We start from the raw sequence: 19,813 nt of genomic DNA, 5'->3' as shown, positions 1-19,813 counted from the left end.
ATGGTCAGCTGGCTGCTCCTGCCACCTTGCCCCTGGCCTCCAATTTCCATTGTGTAGGCACCTATACCCTACCTCCTGCCTTGTCTGGTCGTTGTTGTAGCCCTGACCCCTCCCTCCTTCCCTTCATGGTCTGTTATGTCAGTCAGATTACTGCCCTTGCTTTGTTCCTCTCTGTTCTCTGATGTCCATGTGGATGGCCTTGTCCCCTCCCTATTGCTTTCCATGGTCTGTTGTGCTGCACTGCTATCCTGCTTGCCCTGTGTGGTGTATTGTGCTGCTGCAACCCCTGACGCTTGCCCTGTAAGACCTGTTTGGTGCCTCTGCCCATCTCCCTCCTGCCCTCTGTTATCCAAGTCCATGTCCCTATCCCATTCCTCCTGCCCTCTGTGTTCCAATGTACCATACTTGAACTTTTGAACTTGATAAGAGGGAGATTTTGAAAAAGAGACCTTGGGAATTGATTTTCCCATTGGCTTACATTGAAAAAGAGAATATTTTAGGCAGGAGACAGATAAAATAAAGCCCTTTTGGGCTGAAAAACATTGGGAGCCCCCTGCCTGAATCAGGTCCGTTGGCATGTATGGTTGTACTGCCACTTGCTCTTCCTTCTGCCCTCATTGGTGTGTTACATTGCAAAAACCTCTCTTGCCTATCCTATATGGTTAATTGGTTGCCTCTGATCCCCTTTGCCCTTCCCTCCATGGCCTGTTGCACTGCCACTGCCATTGTGTAAATTTGTTGCCTCTGCACCCTCCTCTATGCCCTCAATTATACAAGTCTGTGCCCCTAATCTCTGCCTTCCCACTGTATACTAATGAACAACTAGATTGCTAAAATTCTATGTTTATTACAAAAGTGTGACATGCCTGACATCATCTTGATGTAGTCAAAACTGTAATATCTAAAGCATTTTCTTTAGAAATTATAAAAATGAGAGGGTCTTAGTTCCATAAACATTATGGTTGGTGCTCTAAAAAACTAAAATGTGGACATATTGTCTGAGTTCCTAAAAAGCATCCATAGGAAAATGCCCCTTTTAGCATGGTTACCCCCCACACATTTTTTTGGCTGGTATTCATGCTAACTTGACTGAGTGTGTGCTGGGATGCTGGGAGTTTGTCATTACAATGGTCTGGTATCAAACTTCTCAGCACAATAAACCCACACTGTTGCCAGTGTTGGATGTATTGTGCAATGCACATAGAGTGCATCTTAGAGATGCCCCCTGTATTTTACCCAACCCCTTAAGTGTAGGGCTGACCAGTCTGTGCCAGCCTGCCACTAACAGACAATTATCTAAACACATGGGGTGAGAGCCTTTGTGCTCTCTGGGGTCAGGAACAAAGCCTGCTCTGGGTGGAGGTGCTTCACACCTCCCCCCTGCAGGAACTGTAACATTTGGCAGTGAGCCTAAAGGGCTCAGGCCTCCTGTTACAGTGCCCCAGGGAGAATCCCCCTCCTTAGACCAAGCCCCACTTGTGGCGAGTCTGGTGGGAAAATTAGGAAAAACAAGGAGGAGTGACCACTTCAGCTGGGACCGCCCCCAAGGTGTTCAGAGTTGAGGTGAACCCCTCCTTGCAAAATCCTCCATCTTATTTTGGAGAATAGGGACCAACAGGGATAGGAATGTGCCTCCCTCTCCAAAAGGAGTGGACATAAGAACGATGTAGCCACCCTCAGGGACAGTAGCCATTGGCTACGGCCTTCTGACCCCTAAAACGGCCCTAAATCTACTATTTAGGGGCACTCCTGAACTTTACTCACCCATATTCCTGGTGAGCTCCAAGATGGCTTCACTGGAAGCTGGGAAGTCTGGTATCACACTTCTCAGCACAATAAACCCACACTGTTGCCAGTGTTGGATTTATTGTACAATGCACACAGAGTGCATCTTAGAGATGCCCCCTGTATTTTACCCAACCCCTTTAGTGTAGGGCTGACCAGTCTGTGCCAGCCTGCCACTAACAGACAATTATCTAACCACATGGGGTGAGAGCCTTTGTGCTCTCTGGGGTCAGGAACAAAGCCTGCTCTGGGTGGAGGTGCTTCACACCTCCCCCCTGCAGGAACTGTAACATTTGGCGGTGAGCCTAAAGGGCTCAGGCCTCCTGTTACAGTGCCCCAGGGCACTCCAGCTAGTGGAGAATCCTGCTCCCTAGACCAAGCCCCACTTGTGGTGAGCCCGGTGGGAAAATTAGGAAAAACAAGGAGGAGTGACCACTTCAGCTGGGACCGCCCCCAAAGTGTCCAGAGCTGAAGTGAACCCCTCCTTGCAGAATCCTCCATATTATTTTGGAGAATAGGGGCCAACAGGGTTAGGAATGTGCCTCCCTCTCCCAAGGGAGTAGACACAAGAAAGGTGTAGCCACCCTCAGGGACAGTAGCCATTGGCTACAGCCCTCTGACCCCTATAACGGCCCTAAATCTACTATTTAGGGGCACCCCTGAACTTTACTCACCCATATTCCTGGTGACCTCAGAAGAAAGAAGAAGGACTGCTAAGCCAACCCCAACATTGAAGACTCCAGATGACAACTGACCTGGCCCCAGGCCTGTCGGTCTTTCTGCATCTTCAAAGACCCCTGCTCCAAGAAGGCGATGCATCCTGAAGGGCCAGCAACCTCTACAAACCCCCAGAGGACTGCATGCCCAGCAGAGGACCAAGAACTCCAGAGGACAGCGGCCCTGTCAAGAAGAAATCACCAAAAATACTCCAGAACAGCTCACAATCTGCGAGCCCTGCCCACTCTACATCTGACTCCCAGGGCCCAAGTCCAGGTCACCCACCAGTTCAGAGAAGGCCTCCAGGTGATTCTGACCTCAAGTTCACCCTGGGTTGAACCCTCCTGACCAACACAACAACACCTGCAGACTGAATCCAGAGGACCCCCCTGACCGTGACCAGATCTGCCGAAGATTCCCAACGCCCAAGGAGACCCTTGCACTTGCAGCCCCCCTGGCCTTAGGGAATCCGACCGACGGTCCAGCAACATCCAGCGGGCACCTTCCCTAACTGTCCAGCCTTTGCTTTCCCGGAACCGAACCCCTGGACCCAGCCAGCAGCATCTTTTGTGAGCCCCAGTGTCACCAAACACACAGTGTGTGTTTGGCGTAGAACTGTGGCCCCCACGGTGCTTCTCTAAACCCCCCAGGTCTGCTCCCTGAGAGTGCAGATACTTACTTGCTAGAAGATCTTCTTCAACTACCCGAGTCTCCAGGGGATCCCATTCTAAACCCAATGTCAAATTTGACCTCTGCACCTGGCCAGCCCCGTGTTGCTGGTGGTGAATGTTTGAGGTCAACTTGAACTGTCAACACCAGAGCAGTACGCGCTCTATTGGCGACAAAAATGCAAAAACCCAGCACTCTCAAAACAACGTAATTTATGCATTGTGCTGATATGTTGTGGTTTAACCTTTTGCATTGCAGAGTTAAATCCTGAAAACTTATTTTTAATATGCTTACAAAAACTGTTCCTTTGCAATGTATTGCTGCAGGTTTTTAGAGTGTGTTAGGGTGTGGCCACTTTCCAGGTCCTTTCAGAGACTTTTTCTGCAACATGCCTGGGCGTGGTTCTGGGCTGGGCCAAGACTCTATAAAAGAGAACCAGCCCAACTCCCAGTGCTCACTATTCAGAGGTCCTGGTGCAGAGCAGCAGCTTCTTCCTGAGCTCCTGTCCCGGCGGCATATATGGACCTTCCAGTCTTCTCCCCTTCATCCTTCATTGGTGATCATTGTTCCAGGCGGTAAGACGGTGGTTGGACTGTCCCGACACCGTTATTGAGAATTTTCATATTCTTGGTTTAATTCTTAAATGAGTAACAGATTACTTGCGCGCTACCATTTCTTGACATTTATATGGTAGTTTACAAATAGGCAAGACGCGCGACTTGTTTCATAAAGGTTTGACTTTGTTATTCATTGCGTGACATTGGCATGGTGGCATGAGAATCGGCAAGACGTGCGATTCGTTTTATGGTGTTTAAACATTGTTGTCTATTGCGCGATACTATTTCTTGACATTTACATGATATTTATGAATTGGCAGGATGCGCAACTCGTTTCATGAGGATTTAACTTTGTCGTTCATTGCGTGCTACCATTTCTTGACATTTACATGGTGGCTTAAGAATCGGCAAAAGAAGCGCGATTCATTTCATTGTTAATGATGATTTGACTTTGATATTCATTGCGTGCTACCATTTCTTGATATTTACGATTCTCTCCTCAAGTTTATTTCATGTTGTTTATTGTATGCCACTATTCTAAGATATTTATTATATAATATTCAAGTTGACAAGTTATGTAATTTGTTTCCTGAATCCATACTGTGTTATTCATGGTGCACAATCCATTTATGGTGTTTACTATATATATATATATATATATATATATATATATATATATATATATATATCTGCAATATGCGCAATTTGTGTTGAAACATTTTAAGAGTGCACAGAAGGCCAGAGTTTCTAGATGCAATATTGTATGGTCCTAGTATACATTCTCAAAACAGGATTTATATGACTGGTTTAAAACTTAGTCAGAATGTTTTTCTGATTCTCATGTAAAGGAAAGTACTTGAATAAGAAACTTTTTGTTGAATTCATCTTGATTCCCCTAGAGGTATGCGGCCATCTTGAAACTTAGTAATTTTAAACTTAACTCTTAGATTGTTCATGTTTTCAGAGTGACTAGGCTTAGAATCATAGTCTAGTATTGATTTCAGGAGATATAATTTTCATATTGTGTGTTCTAACCTTTTTCTTACTACAGGTCTCCTTCCCAGCTGTTCCCTTCCTAATCCCCCTTCCCCTCTTGAACTCTCTCAGTCTCTGAGATTTATCTATCAGAGTCTTGGAGCTGTTCAGTGGTGGAGGTGTTTGGAACATGCACAGACCCCGAGGATCTGGTGACTCTGACAGAATAGTGAGCCCTCAAATTATTATCCTCCGGGCTTGTGTATGTTCTCAGCATGGCCACGCTAGACGAGTTAGTCAAGGCTATCACCCAGCTCCAAGCAGAGGTGGTATCATCCAAAGAATTGACAACTAGCTTAGCAGAGAGAGTGAGTCAGTTGCAAGATAAGGTAGAGAAGAAGGAACAAAGTCCCACAGGTGTGTCTTGGCAAGGTACTTCTTCTCAGGCTTCTGTAAGTAATCCGATTTCCCTAAATGTTCCTTCTGCAATTCCTTTAGCTCCCCCAGAACGTTTCTCAGGTGACCCTTTGAAAGTGCAATCTTTCCTGGTTCAAGTAGAACTACACTTCACCTGTAGACCAAATACTTTCCCTGATGCCCAGTCCAAAGTAGCTTTCTTGTTATCATATCTGTCTGGGGATGCAGCTACTTGGGCAATTCCTCTTGTGCGTAAAAATTGTCCCTTGTTGTACAACTGGAGAAATTTTGTTCGTGAATTTGAGAGAGTTTTTGATCGTAGAACTGTAACACAGTCAGCAGATCATGAATTATTAGATTTACGCCAATGGAATCAACACCTAGTGTCGTATTTAGCGAACTTTAACCGGCTGGTTGCCGAGACATCCTGGCCTGAAGAAAAACAAGCAGTCTTGTTTTACAAGGGACTCAAAGAGGAACTAAAAGATGTCTTAGCGCAAATCGCCCCCCAACCTACAGACTGTCAAGAATTAATAAATCTTGTCTTGAGACTTGATCATCGTTTAGCAGAACGTAAAGGAACGCGCAAAAAGATTGAAAAACATTCATGGCGCGTTCATGATAACAGAGACTCAAGAACTCCGAAAGAAAGAACGCCGGAACCAATGGAAATTGGAACCATCAGAAGACCTTTGACCAAAGATGAAAAGGACCTACGCAGAAAAAATGGACAATGTCTTTATTGTGGCCGAAAAGGTAATTTTGCCAAAGATTGTCCAATCAACCAAAGAACAAGCAAGGTCCAGTTCAGAAGGTCGCAGCCAATGCACCAGTCGAGTTGGAAAATGAAAACACCCAAGATGCAGAGAAGGGTTGCTCTTGGGTGTCACCGTGGACCCTTCACAATCTAGACATCTTAAACTGGAAATAAGAGTTCAGGTCAAGAAAAAGATCTATTTCAAAAAAGCTCTATTCGATTCTGGGGCTACTGGGAACTTTGTTGATGTCCAATTAGTTTGTGCATGGGGGATCCCATGTATTGAAAAGAAGACCCCAGAAATCATCTAGGCAGTCGATGGAAAACTCTTGACTGTAGGTCTAGTAACTCTTCAGACTATCCCCTTGTTGATGATTTGTGAAGATAAGAATCAAAGAAAGAAACATAAAGAGAAAATCATCCTTGACGTGATCCATGCTCCCCAATATTGGATTATCCTCGGCTTGCCATGGTTAACTCATCACAATCCGGAGATCAATTGGGCAGAACGAAAAATCGTGTTCTCATCTGCGCTATGTAATGAACAATGTCTCCAAAAGATTCAAGTACCAAAAGTTTGCAACTCTTACATAGCTACTGCCGCGGAGAAAGAAATTCAGCTGCCCAAACAGTATTCATCTTACAAAGATGTATTTGATGAGAAAGGAGCAGAGACTCTACCTCCTCATAGATCTTATGACTGTCAAATTGATCTAGCCCCAGGTGCGATACTTCCCAACTGTCATGTATATGCCCTGTCAGAACATGAAAATCAACATTTATGAAAATACCTAGATCAATTTTTGGAGAATGGCTTCATTCGCCCCTCTAAGTCTCCTGCAGCTTCGCCTTTATTTTTTGCTACAAAAGCTAATGGAGAACTTCAACCTTGCATCGACTATAGGAGTTTGAACAAAGTCACCATCAAGAATAAATATCCTTTACCCCTAATTCTGGTCTTATTGGAACAAGTAAAGAGAGCAAAAATCTACACGAAGCTTGACCTTCGAGGTGCTTATCATTTGGTCAGAATGAGAGAGGGTGATGAATGGAAAACAGCGTTCAAGACAAGATATGGCCTTTTTGAATACACTGTCATGCCTTTTGGTCTGTGTAATGCTCCAGCAGCATTTCAATTTTTCTTGAATGATGTTCTTAGAGAGTACCTCGACATATTTGCCATAGTCTACATCGATGACATTTTGATCTACTCAGACAATGAAAACGAACATGTCCAACATGTCAAGAAAATTCTTGCAGCCCTTTGAAAACGCCATTTATTTTGCAAACTAACCAAGTGTGAGTTTCATGTTACCACAGTTGAGTTTTTAGGGGTTATTCTTACCCCTCAAAGTATGGTGATGGCAGAAAAGAAAGTAAATGCCATATCTGATTGGCCCACCCCAAAGACTGTTCGTGATGTACAATGTTTCCTGGGGTTTGCAAATTTTTACCGGAGGTTCATAAATCATTTCTCCCAGACAGTGGCTCCAATCACTAAGCTACTAAGAAAGAAAGATAAGTTTGTATGGTCCCCAGAAGCTGATCAAGCCTTCTCGACTTTGAAGGAAGCTTTCTCCACTGCCCCAGTCTTGACTCATCCTGATGCCAATCAACCTTTCATAGTGGAAGCCGATGCTTCAGATGTACCAATAGGAGCCGTCTTATCACAACGAAATAAAGACACTGGTCAACTTCATCCTGTAGATTATATGTCTCGGAAGTTGAACAAAGCCGAACAGAACTATGTCATTGCTGAAAACGATCTTCTGGCGATTTGTGACGCCTTTAAAGAATGGAGACATCATTTGTTGGGTGCCAAATACACTGTCACAGTATATACTGATCATCGTAATCTTCAATTCATGAGTTCCGCCAGACTTTTGACCCCTCGGCAATTACGCTGGATGCTTTTTTTTGCCGAATTTGATTTTGTAGTAACCTTCCGGCCTGGTAAAGATAATCGCAAGGCTGACGGCTTGTCCCGTTAAGAGTCTATTGCGTTGCCTTCATTTCAAGCCTCCAGAGCTATCATTGCTACTCTTTCACTGTTGAAAAATGGCAAACATGGGCCCAAGCAGATCCCAAAAGGTCAATCACGCAAGGTTTACCCTTTCATGACGCTCGTTTGTTAGTACCCACTACCAAACTTTGCAAGATAGTGTTTCATTGGTTGCATGTTATACCTACGGCAGGTCACCCAGGTACTCCTAAAACTCTTGAACTGATCCAACACTATTTTTGGTGGCCTACCTTAACAAAAAATGTAAAAGCAATGGTAAACAACTGTGAAGTTTGTGCTCGCATTAAAACAAGTCATTCAAAACCAAAAGGGTTGTTACATCCACTTCCAACCCCAAGTCGTCCATGGGAGCACATTGGTCTGCCAGTGGTTCAACAGCATTCAGTAAATCTGGTGGTAGTAGACAGTCTCACGAAATATGGACATTTCATCGCCTGTAAAAACTTCTAGTGAATTGGCAACTATTTTACTGAACAGAGTGATTCGTTATCATGGACTGCCAAAGGTTATCCTCTCCGATCGGGGGTCACAATTTTCCTCCAATTTCTGGAAGTCATGGTGTAAAACACTCCAAGTGACATCTATGCTATCTACTAGTCACCATCCTCAAACAGATGGTCAAACGGAGAGACTAAATCAGACTTTGAAACAATACCTACGTGCCTATGCTGAAAAGGCACTTCATTCTTGGACATCTATGCTCTGGTTAGTTGAGTTAGCTTACAATAACTCATTCCACATTTCTATTGGCATTACACCCTTTTTTGGTTTATTTGGCTATCATCCTGACACCTTGCCCATCACAATTCCTCAAGAAAGTTCTCTTACTCCAGCTGTGTCAGAAACCATTCAGCATTTACATCAAACCCAGAAACTGATTCAACAGCATTTAGAAAAAGCCAAACAAAAATATAAAAGGCATTATGACAAGAAACATTGTGAGGGACAACAATATCAACCAGGCGACAAAGTGTGGACCCCAAATTCATAGGTCCTTATACTGCCCTTCAGCAAATCAATCCGGTGACCTATAAACTACAATTGCCCAGATCCTTACGGATTCATCCAGTGTTCCACACTTCCCTCCTGAAAAAGGCAGTCCAAAAGGTCCACCCTCATCCAACTCCTGTTCTAGTACAAGGGGAAGAAGAATACGAAGTCAAGAAAGTGTTGGATTTTAAACTGAGAGGGCGTAATCTATGGTACTTAATCTCGTGGAAAGGTTATGGTCCTGAAACTAACTCATGGGTTTCCGCATCTGATGTTCATGCTCCAGTACTTGTGAGACACTTTCATCGTCTTAATCCAAGCAAACCAGGCCCTAGAGCGCGTCTGGGAGAGGGGAGTACTGTCAACACCAGAGCAGTACACGCTCTATTGGCGACAAAAATGCAAAAACCCAGCACTCTCAAAACAACGTAATTTATGCATTGTGCTGATATGTTGTGGTTTAACCTTTTGCACTGCAGAGTTCAATCCTGAAAACTTATTTTTAATATTCTTACAAAACCTGTTCCTTTGCAATGTATTGCTGCAGGTTTTCAGAGTGTGTTAGGGTGTGGCCCCTTTCCAGGGCCTTCCAGAGACTTTCTCTGCAACATGCCTGGGCGTGGTTCTGGGCTGGGCCAAGACTCTATAAAAGAGAGCCAGCCCAACTCCCAGTGCTCACTATTGAGATGTCCTGGTGCAGAGCAGCAGCTTCTTCCTGAGCTCCTGTCCCGGCGGCCTATTTGGATCTTCCAGTCTTCTCCACTTCATTCTTTATTGGTGATCATTGTTCCAGGCGGTAAGACGGTGGTTGGACTGTCCAGACACCGTTATTCAGAATTTTCATATTCTTGGTTTAATTCTTAAATGAGTAACAGATTACTTGCGCGCTACCATTTCTTGACATTTATATGGTATTTTACAAATAGGCAAGACGCGCCATTTGTTTCATAAAGGTTTGACTTTGTTATTCATTGCGTGCTACCATTTCTTGACATTGGCATGGTGGCTTAAGAATCGGCAAGACGTGCAATTCGTTTTATGGTGTTTAAACATTGTTGTCCATTGCGCGCTACTATTTCTTGACATTTACATGATGTTTTACGAATTGGCAGGACGAGCAACTCGTTTCATGAGGATTTAACTTTGTCATTCATTGCACGCTGCCATTCCTTGACATTTACATGGTGGCTTAAGAATCGGCAAAAGAAGCGCGATTCGTTTCATTGTACTTTGATCTTGTTATTTATTGTGAGCTGTTATTTCTTGATATTTATATTGTGTTTTACGAATTGGCAAGACGGGCAATTCGATTAATGATGATTTGACTTTGATATTCATTGCGTGCTACCATTTCTTGATATTTTACATGGTGACACTCGAATCGGCAAGACACACGATTCTCTCCTCGAGTTCATTTCATGTTGTTTATTGTATGCCACTATTCTAAGATATTTATTACATAATATTTGAGCTGACAAGTTATGTGATTTGTTTCCTGAATGCGTATTGTGTTATTCATGGTGCACAATCATTTTATGGTGTTTAATATATATATATATATATATATATATATCTGCAATATGCGCAATTTGTGTTAAAACATTTTAAGAGTACACAGAAGGCCAGAGTTTCTAGATGCAATATTGTATGGTCCTAGCATACATTCTCAAAACAGGATTTATATGACTGGTTTAAAACTTAGTCAGAATGTTTTTCTGATTCTCATGTAAAGGAAAGTACTTGCATAAGAAAGTTTTAGTTGAATTCATCTTGATTCCCCTACAGGTATCCGGCCATCTTGAAACTTAGTCATTTCATGTTTTCAGAGTGATGAGGCTTAGAATCATAGTCTAGTATTGATTTCAGGAGATATAATTTTCATATTGTGTGTTCTAACCTTTTTCTTACTACAGGTCTCCTTCCCAGCTGTTCCCTTCCTAATCCCCTCTTGAACTCTCTCAGTCTCTGTGATTTATCAATCAGAGTCTTTGAGCTGTTCAGTGGTGGACGTGTTGGGAACGTGCACAGACCCCGAGGATCTGGTAACTCTGACATGAACTTTGACCTGTTGACATCCTAACCCTGCAGACTGGAGCTGAAAGTCGAATACTTACCTTTTAAGCATACTAATATACTTTTCCTCATCTAGTACTGCATTGGTTCCTATGAAACATTGCAGTGTCAACTTTTGAAATAGAAAATTGCTACATACTTGTAAACTACTTTATCTGCTAAAACCAAACCAAGTACATTTGATACATATGCTTGATTCCTACTTACAACTGCACTCACCTGCAACAAAGTTCTTCTGGTTCTAGTAATAAATATATATATATATATATATATATATATATATATATATATATATATATATATATATATATATATATACATATAATTATATACATTTGCTGTATAAAAAACAATTGGCCTGGAGTTAGTAATTGAGTGTGTACCTCATTTCTTGACTGTGTGTGTACAACAAATGCTTTGCACTACTCTCTGATAAGCCACAAAAGAGAGCATTAGTATTATCTACTTTAGCCTCTGTTAAGCCTCTGAGGAACCCCTGGACTCTGAGCACAATATACCTCATTTTGGTATAGTATATACAGAGCCAGCGTCCTACAGCGTCAAAACACTTTTAAATTATTTGCTATCTTTATGCGTTTTTTATCCAGTTGATCACTTGATTACATGTTTCACGTAGGGGAGAGGGGGTGGCATTATGGCCAGAGCTGCAGACTTTGCAGCTGGGTAACCTGGTTTGAATTTCAGCATCAACTTGACATCCTGTGATTCTGGGCCAATCACTTAATCTACCCATGCCTAAAACCAAAATGAATGTGTACTTATGTACTGTAACTGATGTGCATGTAAAGCACACCAGTACCTTCGGATCAAGTTTGCTCTATATAAAACTGCAAAAAACAAAGGAATTAAGGTGGTCATTTAGACATTGGCAGTAAAAGCGGTGACGGCTGCCAAAAGACCACCACCATGTCTACCATCCGTCCGCCAGACTATGAGCACTGCCGGACTTCCGCTACAAGAAAGGTGGAAATTCAGCAGCTGGCGCTGCTACAACCAGCACCGCCACACCAGTTGAACGCCGCCAGCCATCTCATGACCTGTGATACGGCCTGGCAGTGTTCAGCTGGTGGGGCGGTGCTGGTGGTAGCAGCGCCCCGTCTCGTTCCCTGCCAGACAACCTCCCCGGAGCAGGTAATGTGATCGTCCAACAGAGAAGGGGGGATGTGAGGTTGAGGGGCGTGTTGTGTGTGTGTGTGTATGTCTGGAAGAATGCGTGTATGAATGTGTGTATGCTAGTGTGTGTATGAATGTGTGTAAGGATGAGTGTAAGTTAATGGGTGCGTGCTGCGTGTCTGTGTGCATGTATGGGGTGGGGAGCTGTGTGGATGAAGCAGAAGGGTGGGGGCTCAGTGTGTTTATGGGGGGTTGGGTGGGGGCTGAGTATGGATGGGGTGGGGGGTGACAGGTAAGTGTTGGGGGCTTAGTGTGTATGGGGGTGTATCTGAATGTCAAGGTGGGGGGTGACAGGTGAGTGTTGGGGGAGAGGGGGAGCCGCCTACTGGTGACAGGGAAGGAATTCCCTGTTACCGGTAAGGCCTACCACCATTATTTTTGTGGCATTGCCAACGCCACGTAAAACATGTCAGTAAGCTAGCTTAGAAGGCCAAGGGCGGTACTCTGTCGGCCGCCGAACTGGGGATTCACATCCCTGGCCCGGCAGCTCATACCGCCATGGCAGTATGAATGGTAAATTGCCTGGTTGGCTGCAGACAATCTTGTGATGTGGCGGTATGTACCGCCAGCCTGTTAGCGGTACTAATGCCACATTAACCCTGGCATTTGAAGACCGCCAGGGACATAATGAGGGCCTAAGTGTTTTGCACACTTCTGTCTTTGGGCTATACTTGGGTTACATTTGGGTGATATTTGTGCTACATTTGATCTCTTTTTTCTCTGGTGGCTATCTTGTGAGACTTATTTGTTATGAAGCTCCTTAATCACCTAATTTACTGCACTATCCTCAGTAATGCTTTCAGTTTTCCACTTTTATTCCATCAAGATGGTGGTGAGATGTGCCCACTTTTGGCATAAATCAGAATGTTAGAACTCTAGTTGCTCATTGGAACACTGTAGTAAACTGCTGATCACCATGGAGTTAACTGACAATCTGCTGCTAGTGTTGAAAGTGTATGTTTCAGTCAACATGTCAAAATGTTTTAATGAAATAGAAGAGGGAGATATTTGAGAACTCACTTAAAATGTGTCCTAATGTTTCTTTCTTCAGCACTTCCTACCGACCTAACCTGAGTCTCTTAATTAAGGGCAAGATGTACAAAGATGTACAAAGCATTTTTCCAGTCGCAAAGGGCCCATTGGGCCCTTTGCAACTGGAAAAATGCTTTTTGCCATGTGCCATATACCAAAGGCGAAATCCTTATTAGGAAGGGATGTGCTTAGGGAGCCCCTTCCTAATACTAAATAGGACTGTATGAATGTTTTAAGACCAGAATGCGGTTGCAAAAGATTCATATTTTTCTGACTCTATAGAGGAGGTCGTAACCCATTTGAAAATGGGAAGGGTCCCTAAGGGACTCCTTCTCCATTGTGAATGTGGGCCCCAACATTTTTTAAGAGCATACAGTGGTTTCACAGACCAATGCCTGCTCTTCAAAAATGAAAAGTAAATTTTTCATTTTTGTTTTGTAATGCACCCCGTTTTCTTTTAGGGTAAACAAGATGAATTACAAAAAAACTGCTTTATTCAAAAAGTAATCACAGACATGGTGGTCTACTGAGTCTAGCAAGCCACCATCCCTGTGAGTGCAGGCCATTCCCAATGGGTCGCAAATTGTGGCCTGACTCTGCCAAGATATATATATTTCTTTTTCATTTAGTATCTCAACAACTACTGAACAAGTTTACACCAAATCACAAAAAGCACACTTTCTGCCAAATTTGGTGTAATTCTCCCCAGTGGTTCCGGCTGTAATCATGTTCAAAATCCCTATGAGAATTAACATGGGAAACATACTTTTTTGACACCCCTTTTACAATCACGTCGAAACTTACCACACACAATAAGACACAGTAGGACACTTTTTCTGGAACATTTTGTGAAGATTCATCAAACTGCACCAAAGTTGCAAGCCAAAAAACGCTTTTCCTATGGAAACTAGGACCAAACTATAACTACCTACTGGCAACCACCAGTAGATAATTATCTATCTATCTATCTATCTATCTATCTATCTATCTATCTATCTATCTATCTATCTATCTATCTATCTATCTATAGTTATAGTTTGGACCAACTTTTCCCATAGATGAAGCATTTTTGTTTTGCTAATAACTGGCGCCATTTGACATATCTTTACAAAATTTTCCAAACTAGTATATTAGTTACTTCAGCTGCTTTCTGGAAAGTTTCAGGATGTTTGTCAAGCGAGGTCTGAGAAATCGGGTCGACTGCTGAATGGAAATACACCCAAATTGGCAGGAAGCTAGATCTTGGTCAGCAGATTATGCTTTCTGTTACCTGGTGTAAATCTGTTCAGTAGTTTTGAAGTTATTAAAGGGAAAAAATATAGATCTAAGGGGACGCAGACCCTACGCGGTTCAGTGGGTATCCATGGATCCAAGCAAAAAGCAAGGCCCTGTTTGGCTGGCCGCAGTGCTTAATTTGGAAATAAAAATGTGCTGGTGCCGTAAGCCCTCCGTTTAAATAAGCGGCTGAATGTGCGAACACAGAATACTTAGACGGTGTAATCCTGAAGCCATCACAGTCCTCTTTAATCCATTTACATACCCTCCCTGCCCCTACGGCTCACTCCTGCAGCTTTCTGCTCTCTCCCTTTGAGACGCTTTTTTGTTTTTCTCTTCCTCTGCATTTCCCAAATATGTCTTTTGATCGCAAAAAATGTTTGAGGCAGAAAATTAAATGCCAGCCCTCAAAGATAAGTGCTGGTGCTCCGCAACTGAAACAACAAGCACAAATTAAGCACTGGCTGGCTGCAACCTGAAAGGAAAGTTGGTTCTTTGTTCTGCCCCTGGAGAGTAAACATAAGTAAAAAACATTGAAAGGGTTGTATAGTTAGAGATATTCTGACCCACATGGGCTCCATGAGACCCCTCATGAGCAAAACATTTCACACCCAGTGTGAATCTGTGATGAACCCGAAGATCCAAAGCACAAGGAAAAAAACCCTCACCCTCTAACACACCATATCCCCTCCACGCATGGCTGAAGTGGGAGCCCTGTGGGGTTGCAGCACTTTTTGATGTTTTTTTCCATTTGGCCCTGGGGGTGGGTGGCCTCTGAGTCACCCGCACGGGGCCTATGGGATCAGAGTATTCCTCCCCTGCGCCCTTATATTATTTCTTTTAACTTCAGGACATGGGACTAGGTCTTCGAGTCCTGTAATGGCTGCCAGGAGCAGTTATCTCATCTTGTTGGCAGCCAACCAAAGTGCTCACTCCCGCTGGAGTCTGATTCCCACAAGAGCGACATGGCCTAAGGGAAGTTAAGCTCACTGGGCCAATCAGAACGCTCTATTTTTAAATTGCCGCTCCTGCAAGAGTCTGAAGAGATTCTTGCGGACCAGCCTTCCAGATATACAATTATTTTTGCCCCTTACTATCTCAAAAACTACTGAACGAATTTAGACCAAATTACAAAAAGCACAATCTATGGACTAAGATCTAGAGGAATTTTGTGTAATTCTGTTCAGCAGTTTTTGCTGCAGCCTGTCTAAAACAGTCCATGGAAAATGAAAGGAGATTTTGCATTTTGTGCCCCTCCTTTTTTCTCAGCCCCCACTTGACTGATCACCCCAAACCTTTCCCGAAGGGGCAGAGGTGTTCAAACCTTTTTTTTTAGAAAGCTTTGTGAAGGTTCTTCAAAAGGGGCCAAAGTTATTGGCAAACCCAAAAAAACTATTACGATAGACACATTTTAGATGCTATACATGTAAAAAAAAAATTATGCGTTTATAACTGAGAAATGTGCACTCAAATAAATGAATACATGGAATATGAAAAGAAATGGCTGATACGTGAGCAGAAAATGCAAAGATCATATCATAACTCCAGCAACATATGCAAAGGTAGTGTTTACGAAGCATTTATCTTGCCCGTGAACTCCCATGATCACAATTACTATTGAATTAAGTTATGCACACAATGTTCGAGAAACTTTCAATCACACAACAAAGAATACACACTAAAGGCCCGCATCTAGCTACCCCTCAGGGCATCAATTAGTGTGTGACAGGCAGCCTGCTTATGTGCCAGGGCATTGCATCAGCTGACCGAGGAGAAGTCTGACTGGTGTACATAGAGATCGCCAGCAAGCAAATGGAAATCTCTGTGCCTTGAGTGGACAGTCGTCACTGTAGCTCGGCTGAAGCCACTGAAATTTACTTAAGTGTGCCGTTCAATAAGGTTTTTTGCTTTTAAAAAGCAGAAATCCAAAGTGACAGTTTGCCACTGAGAAGCAAAAAAAATAGATGTTCCTGAAATGCTGGAAGTTTTGTCTATTGTATCCTGTCTGGGACTGTCAGCTTTTTCTTTGATGTTATGAACAGGAAAAATGTATGCATTGGAACATCCTCTCCTAAAAGGGTGGACAGTCCGAGGTAAATTGACTTACAGTTCAATGTCAGACGAGCTACCAGTGAAAGATGTCAGTCGGTGGTGCCAGTTTGTACTCTTCCATGGGAAGAGCCACAATACATCATTTAGGCCCTCATAACAACCCTGGCGGTCAGTGTTAAAGCAGCGGTAATACCGCCAACAGCCCGGTGGAAAAAAAAATGGAATTACGACCATGGCGGAAACCACCAACATAGACAGCCACTTTAACACTCCGATCGCCACGGCGGTAGAAACAAACACCGCGGCGGTAACCGCCAACAAACAGGCGGAAGACAATGTACCGTCCACACTATTACAAGAGGCCTATCCGCCACCTTTTCCGGGGAGGTACCAACGCTATCAAAAGTACGGTGGAAACAGGAATTGGAACGGAAACCACTCACCTCTCGACACCCAACTAAGAACCAGGACACCATTGAGCCCAAACTACAGGTCCTGCCCATGCTGGTCTTCCTCCTCTTGTATCAGGAGCAGGAAAGATGCTGTCAACGACCACGTGAGTACTGCACCTACAATACAGGGGAGGGTGGGAGGGAAAAGATAGTGACACACACACGCAACACCCCCACTCCCACCCTCACCCACAACATCATACACACAAATACATGCAGCAACATTACACATACACCCCCTGAAGAATGCAAGGGCAAAAGGTAATGGTTGTAACAAGTGTAATCAATAAAAATCAGATAGGGCAATTTAAAAAATCAGTATATACAAATATGTATACCAACTACACAAATCCGGATATTAATCAAACACTGTCCGTGGATCAGTGTCCCCAAATGCATGGGCGAAGCCCACACAATATACCTGACTCGAAACGGAGAGAAAACGGCATGGGCATAAGATCGAAATGAAACAGGCACTTCAGGGGGAGGGGGAGGGTGGCACATCAGCCGGATGAACGCACAACGCCACTGCTCCACGAGGGGGCTCCATGCCCACTGCTGTATTCTGGGGAGTGCAAAGCCACAGTCTCACAAGTCTTTCCAGTGGATGGTTTGCCCACTGCTCTATCCTGGGGAGTGCAAAGCCACAGTCTCACAAGTCTATCCAGTGGGTGGTTTGCCCACTGCTGTATCTTGGGGAGTGCAAAGCCACAGTCTCACAAGTCTTTCCAGTGGGTGGTTTGCCCACTGCTCTATCCTGGGGAGTGCAAAGCCACAGTCTCACAAGTCTTTCCAGTGGGTGGTTTGCCCACTGCTCTATCCTGGGGAGTGCAAGGCCACAGTCTTTCAAGTGGATGCTAGTCTCCACTGCTTCTGGAGGGGGCTTTGTGCCCAGAGAGCTTCATCCTGCCAAGGACTAAGGAAGTAGATGTATCTCTTCACTGGTTCTGTAGGGGGCTTTGTGCCCAGAGTGCTTCATTCTGCCAAGGACTGGGGTAGTGGATGCATATCTCCACTGGTTCTGGAGGAGGCTTTGTGCCCAGAGTGCTTCATCCTGCCAAGGACTGAGTAAGTGGATGTATCTCTCCACTGGTTCTGGAGGGGGCTTTGTGCCCAGAGTGCTTCATCCTGCCAAGGACTGAGGAAGTGGATGTATCTCTCCACTGGTTCTGGAGGGGGCTTTGTGCCCAGAGTGCTTCACATGCAGTGTGGCAGGTCCCATTCCCTCACCTGGGTGTGTGTGCCACGAGATTACCTGGGAACAGGTAGCATGATAAGACATGGAGGCATAGACACACTCCACCCTGCTGCGACTTTGCCTGCCACCTACTGGTACAAGCAGTGCTGGGAGCCATGCCACATGGACCCTGGGCAGGATCCAGGACGTCTCCTGCAGCCTCGGATGGCTGCCCACTGGGGATGATTGCCATGTCAGCAGTGGTGGCAGTGTCTGAGCACGTCGCGGGGCTGGTTGCGGTGGTTGCGGAAGTGTCTGTGGCGGAGGTGCTGGTGGTGGTGCATGTGTCTGCACCTGTTGAGGGACACAGCAGGACATCTCCTGCAGTGCAGCAGACGTGCAGGTGGCGGTGCTTGTGGCCGTGGCGGTGCAGGTGGCAGTGCAGGTGGCGGTGCTGGTGGCGGTGCAGGTGGCGGTGTCCACTGCCATACAGGTTGATGTACTGGTTGACAGAAGGAGTGACTCTGGTCCCTCAGCCGGAGCCACCGTGCCCTGTCCTGACTTGCTCTTCGGCTTGTGTCCCTTCCCCACCTTTGATGCAGCTGCTGGTGTCTTGCCACTGTCCCCTTTTGGTTTGGAGGAGCGCTTGCTTGCTGGTAGGTGTGGCTTCTCCCTCCGGCATGTGGGCACCCTCTTCACCTTGGCAGGTGGCGGAATGGCCTGCTCCTTGGCCTTGCTAGGTGGCACACTGGCAGCCCTGATGGGTGGCGCCCGCGATGAGACCAGAGTTGCTGTGGCCACTGTGATTGGGATTTGGTGGCTGAGGTGCTGGGCTGGGACCTGGACAGCCTGGCCCTAGGGGAAGGATGGGTGGAGGTGTAGGGAAGAGGTCAATGTTAGCCAGGAAAAGTTTCTTAGACACACTGGGACGGAAAGATAGTGGAGGTTTGGGAGTGGAGGAAGAGGTAGTGGTTGTAGGAGATGTACGTTTGCTGAATTTGGGTGAAGGTGCATGGCCCGGAGGCTGTTGTGAGGTGGATGGCTGTTGGGTGGGTGTGTGCCTGCATTTGTGTAGTTTGGGAGGAGGGCTCACAGACACACTGGGAGAGGACACAGGGGATGTGTGAATGGTAGTGGTGGTGGTGAGTGCACATGAGTGGTGTGTGGTAATGGGCGTGCTGGTGATGGAGGTAGTGGCTGAGGATGTAGTGCATGCTGGTGTGAGTGTAGACGAGACAGGGAGGGAGGAGGAGGACGTGGTGGAGGGGGACACAGTGGAGGCAGTGGATGTTGCTGTGTCTGCATGGGTGTGGTTTTTGTATGAGTGCCGGTGGGATGTGTGGTACTTAGGTTTGCCATGTCCACTCTTGTGTGTTGATGAGTGTGCAAGCTGGTCGGATGGTGTGCTTGGGATAGTCTGAGGTACAGGGGATTGGGTCTGGGTGGAGGAAGTTGGAGGGGGGAGGCTGGACACACGGACAATGGCTGCCATCAGTGCTGAGACCAGAGCCTGAAATGCTCTCTGTTGGGCCGTCTGCCCAGAATGAATGTGTTCCAGGTATGCATTTGTTTGCTGCACATGCCTCTCAACACCCTGGATGGCATTCAAAATGGTAGATTGCCCAACAGTGAGGGATCTCAGAAGGTCAATAGCCTCCTCGTTGAGGA

Source organism: Pleurodeles waltl, chromosome 4_1 (genome assembly GCF_031143425.1).
Source record: "Pleurodeles waltl isolate 20211129_DDA chromosome 4_1, aPleWal1.hap1.20221129, whole genome shotgun sequence".
In the NCBI taxonomy this organism is placed as follows: domain Eukaryota; kingdom Metazoa; phylum Chordata; class Amphibia; order Caudata; family Salamandridae; genus Pleurodeles; species Pleurodeles waltl.
The sequence above is the reverse complement of the archived record's forward strand: the minus strand, read 5'-3'. Positions refer to the sequence as shown.